Raw genomic sequence first — 4,921 nt, 5'->3', positions numbered from 1 at the left:
GTACAACAAAGGCGTTTCTCGTTCCGCTGAGATCTTTTCCCTACATTTCAAGCACGAGCTTTCCCTCCCATCACGAAAATATTTTGCTGTCTGTGAGCTATGTAGGGAGAAATGACCGTCGTAGTAAAATAAGGGAAATCAGAGCTCGCAAAGCAATATTTAAGTGCTTGCATTCCGCAGGTGCTACTCGAGTGTGGAAAGGTAGAGAAATACTCTAAAGGTGGTTTCATAATCCATCTGCCAAGCACTGAAATGTGAGTCGTGGAGTAGTAGTGTAGAGATATAGATGTAGATGAAAGACATAACTCTCAAATACGGCGCGGTAAGTCCCATTGTGGAAGGGGGGGGGGGGGGGCGGGACGAATATAGCCTCCTCTGAGGTCAATCTCTAGGTCTACCAGTCAACAGCGCCAAACCACACGTTCAGTGTTTTCTGTAGTAATGAAAAAATAAAATAAAAAATGTTCACATGATGTATAAGAAAGCCTGACGTCATAATTGTACGAGTAGCTTACCTCAACTGTCTTGTGGCCAGCATGAAACGTGTTTTTGTATAAACTCAGTCTTATTGTTATTTCGCGACTAACCTCGTACTATTGGCCATTACACATCTCTCACTTTGAAGTCATTCTGTTCGAACAATGATTCCTTTCTCGCTTAATGTTTCAGAGTTCAAATCATGTCTCAGTTACGAGTGTTAACGAAACGGTTATTGCCATCCAAAAAAATTAAAATTTTATATTTAGGTAGTTGGTTAGAGGTTCTGTTTACAAAGGAAATGCATCTCCTTTTTGTCTTCCCGTTTGCTTCTTAATTCTATCAGTGGAAGAAGTAGAGGGCACTAAAGCTTAACAGTGGATTTTGTCATGATTGTGGGTTGGTTTTACTTATTCTCTGAAAGATGAAACGCATACGTGCATGATCGAGTATTAGACACGTGTGATCCTAATGACAGTGCTGTGGAGCACCTATGACCCCGTACTGTTATCATCATCTATGGTTCGACATTACCTGCGAGACTGATTCAGAGCTCTCCCTAAAGTACTCATATTGTGCAGATACATTTGATTAGCTTGAAAGAGAATAAAGATATATAAACAATCATCACAATGCAGATAAAAGAAATTTCATCTTCTTTATCTTATCCAAAATGTTCAACGTACAACGGCGAGATTTCGGAACTAAAGCAGCTTTGTTAGAGGGTATAACGTTGGGGCTCTAACCCGTGCTCTGACGTGGAAGCAATATCTGCGTAAAGTGTGCTGTTGTTTCTGGGCCACTGGTGCGGAATATGAACATCCTCGGCACTTGCTCCCGTATTTCATGCGACACACGTCATGAAATTAGTGCACAGCCATGTGCATCCCCGCGCCTCTAGGATTCGGGTTGCTGGTCCTCAGTGTAGCTACCAACTACAGCAGCTATGTAATAGCTCATTTCTTAGATCCCAGAACTAATTACATGTGTCGCACACCGCAGAAAGAATGGGTGCTTACAGTATTCCATACTATATATAGACAGCACATTACTCAAGAACAAACAGAAAGCAAGCTTCTTCTCACATAACATTTTCGCATTAAAACAAATAATAAAAACAAACGACAGTAAAATTCTTAAAACCTACATAGTGGTTATAGACTATCGCGAAGCTCCTGAAAATATTCACGGAGGAAAACTGTGGAGTATAGTCGCTAAAAGGGGGAATAACGCCACGTCTGATGGAAATTATCCGAAGTATAAACACAGATAAATGTAACATTAAAATCTGGAATATCGTCCAAGAAAATATTCATATAATGGTCAGAGAAGGCCCTTGTTTTTACCGATACTTTTTAATTCATATGTATATGATGCTGTAAGAGAGTGGAAACAACAGTTTATAAAATTTAAAACAGAAGACGCCTTCAAAAGAAGAAATTTTATTAAAGCCTATATTTGCTGGAGACCAGATTGTGGTTCCCCTTAAGGCAGGTAACAGAAAGTGCGCTGTATGAACTGTATAAAATAGCGAAGTAACAATTTACGCACATCTAAATGGAAGCTTTTCAAATGCAAACTCATATTAGAAAACGGAAACAACGAATACGTTAACAAACTTTCAAACTCGTTGACTGTGACATATCATATCTCGGCGAAGTTGATACTGAAAAAAAAATTGAGAAAATGAATATGTTGTGTGGAAGCATTAAAAGAAAACTCATGGCAAAAGAGCGAAAGGACATGAAGCTAAAATTTTGTCAAGATATGACAGTTTTCTGTGGACTTATAGAAGCGAAAACTGAACTGTGAGCTCTAGAATACATAATAGACCCCAAGAAGCAGATGAGATGAGATTTTCGAAAAAAGCGTAGGGAGTTACAGAAGTAGAGAGATTAAAGAAAAAAGAGAGAGACCTTCATCCCTAAGAATGTAGGTATTCACAGCTTACATTAAGGACTACTCGAGAATGGGAACAACATATAGAAAGAAAGGACGATAAACGCACATCCCATAAGAGAGAAGAAACACTGGAAGTCTAACGAGAAGATGAATGGACAAGAAGCCGCAACGGACAAACTGGTGTAATGCTTGAGGCATAATAATAATAATAATAATAATAATAATAGTTGTAATCGCAGGTACCATATATCAGACGGGACCACGTCATGATGATGTGCCATTTTATTAATCTGCTATTTTTTCGTTTGGTATTCTTTCGATTTTTTTTAATCCGTGCACGAATCCAAGGAGCAGGGGAGGGGAGCGGTGGGGTTTATGGGAGACATGATCCCAGACATATTTCTACTGGACGTGTTTATATTTTCACGCATGTCGATGTCCAGATTTCACAGCTAACTTCACGAGACTTGACTAGAACGAAAACATGGAGTCTCAAAAATGGCGAGGAATCCTAGAACTCACAAGCCACAGCTTCAGTCGCTTGCGCTACCGCCTGCTCACTTGGTACTGCTCGCTGTGTGTCAGGTGACACTCCAGCCAAGAAGAGGCGTCCATTCAGGATATGACAGTGCATCTTGTCAGCAAAAAACCTGACCCAAAATGGTGAGTCAGTAGGTAGAACAGGAAAAGCACAAGAAGCTGACTAAGGAAAGGCAGAAAGGGAAAAATCCTCCACGAAGAAAATAAATTTCTAGAAAAAAATATGACTCCCCGAAAGCAGGTTGAAACGCTTAGGAAAAAGAGAATTCTTTCATTGGCTCGCAGGTACATTTATATCTCGTAGACCAGTGTTCACAATTCTTGTGCTTAGTGGAGTACCGATAATTACGTGGTGTACACTTCGATTTTACACTGTGTAAATTACGATGGTATCAAAGTTGTGAGAGTTTATAGTTGTTAAATTACTGTGTTAAACATACACTTCTCAAATTTTCGGACTGATGCTTTTTAAAAGTTTATTCTTTGTGAACTGTAATTCATTGGACATCATGCCAAGGAATTGTTCTCTACACTTATGTATAGAGATTTTTGCTTCATTGAAATATTTAATATATTCTATGGAACTTACTGAATTATTATTGTATTAATACATTTCGGACATTTTATCTTTCTTATTACTAAAATAGTACATTCTGTGGCATATTAAGTGGGACTGATGGCAAGCTGTAGTGATCGGTATTGGTTGGTGGAGAGAAAGGGGGGGGGGGGGGGGGTAAGAGGACAGAAGAACAGAGAGATGATAAAAGTCAAAGTCTTCTGCTGTTAGACACGTTTGCTGCTGAGGGAGGTGGGGGGGGGATGTGGGAGACGAAGAGAGAGAGAGAGGGAGGATTAAAGCCTTGTGCTGTCAGACACGTTTCTTGCTGAAGCAGGGGGAGAGGGTGAGGGAAGAGAGAGGGAGAGAGAGAGAGAGGGAGAGAGTGAGACTAAGAAAGTCTTCAGATATTAGAAAAATTTCATGTTGAGGGGTGGAGAGAGGGAAGAGAGAGAGAGGGAGGGAGATGATGAAAGTCTTCTGCTTTCTGCTGGGCGAGGGGGGACGGGGTGGGAGCGAAGTCAATACACAGATAGAGAGAGGGAGAGAGTGACTATGAAAGTCTTCTGCCGTTCGTTCGACACATTTCATGCTGAGGGGGGAGGGGGGGGGGGAAGTGAGTACATAGATAGAGAGAGGAAGAAAATCTTTTGGTGTCAGACACATTTCATACTTCCAGAATGAGATTTTCACTCTGCAGCGGAGTGTGCGCTGATATGAAACTTCCTGAAAGTTTAAAACTGTATGCCCGACCAAGACTCGAACTCGGGACGTTTGCCGTTCGCGGGCAAGTGCTCTACCATCTGAGCTACCGAAGCACGACTCACGCCCGGTACTCACAGCTTTACTTCTGCCAGTACCTCGTCTCCTACCTTCCAAACTTTACAGAAGCTCTCCTGCGAACCTTGCAGAACTAGCACTCCTGAAAGAAAGGATATTGCGGAGACATGGCTTAGCCACAGCCTGGGGGATGTTTCCAGAATGAGATTTTCACTCTAAAGTTTCTAAGGTAGGAGACGAGGTACTGGCAGAAATAAAGCTGTGAGTACCGGGCGTGTGTCGTGCTTCGGTAGCTCAGTTGGTAGAGCACTTGCCCGTGAAAGGCAAAGGTCCCGAGTTCGAGTCTCGGTCGGGCACAAAGTTACATTTCATACTGTTTGGCTGTTTGTTAATGGGTACTTAGGTAGGTACCTGTCCCTCTCAAAGACTCTGTGGTCATCTAACTATCTTCTGGGGTGTTGTACTGCTTGGTGGAGACCGTCAGGCATGCCTTAGTAAGCTGTCTACAGTTTGCTGTGACCCATCCAAAAGCTTAGCTTGGCGGGCGGAATCGTATAGCAAGGATTGGACCGTCGGCAGGCAAAGGATCACTCTCGTCTTGTCAGTCTCTTCTTCCATCTTGTAACGACACAAGCCACAGTACCTGCCTGGTGTCGTATCTAGGAC

At 42.0% G+C, this 4,921-nt stretch overlaps 1 non-coding gene across 1 annotated transcript; it reads left to right on the top strand.

Annotated features, from left to right (window-relative positions):
- Positions 1–4,537: 4,537 nt before the first annotated feature.
- Trnas-uga (transfer RNA serine (anticodon UGA)) lies at positions 4,538–4,612 on the top strand. The gene has a single exon. It is a non-coding gene; the product is annotated as a tRNA-Ser (tRNA).
- The last annotated feature ends 309 nt before the right edge of the window (positions 4,613–4,921 follow it).

Source organism: Schistocerca serialis, chromosome 6 (genome assembly GCF_023864345.2).
Source record: "Schistocerca serialis cubense isolate TAMUIC-IGC-003099 chromosome 6, iqSchSeri2.2, whole genome shotgun sequence".
Lineage (NCBI taxonomy): Eukaryota > Metazoa > Arthropoda > Insecta > Orthoptera > Acrididae > Schistocerca > Schistocerca serialis.
The sequence above is the reverse complement of the archived record's forward strand: the minus strand, read 5'-3'. Positions and strand labels throughout refer to the sequence as shown.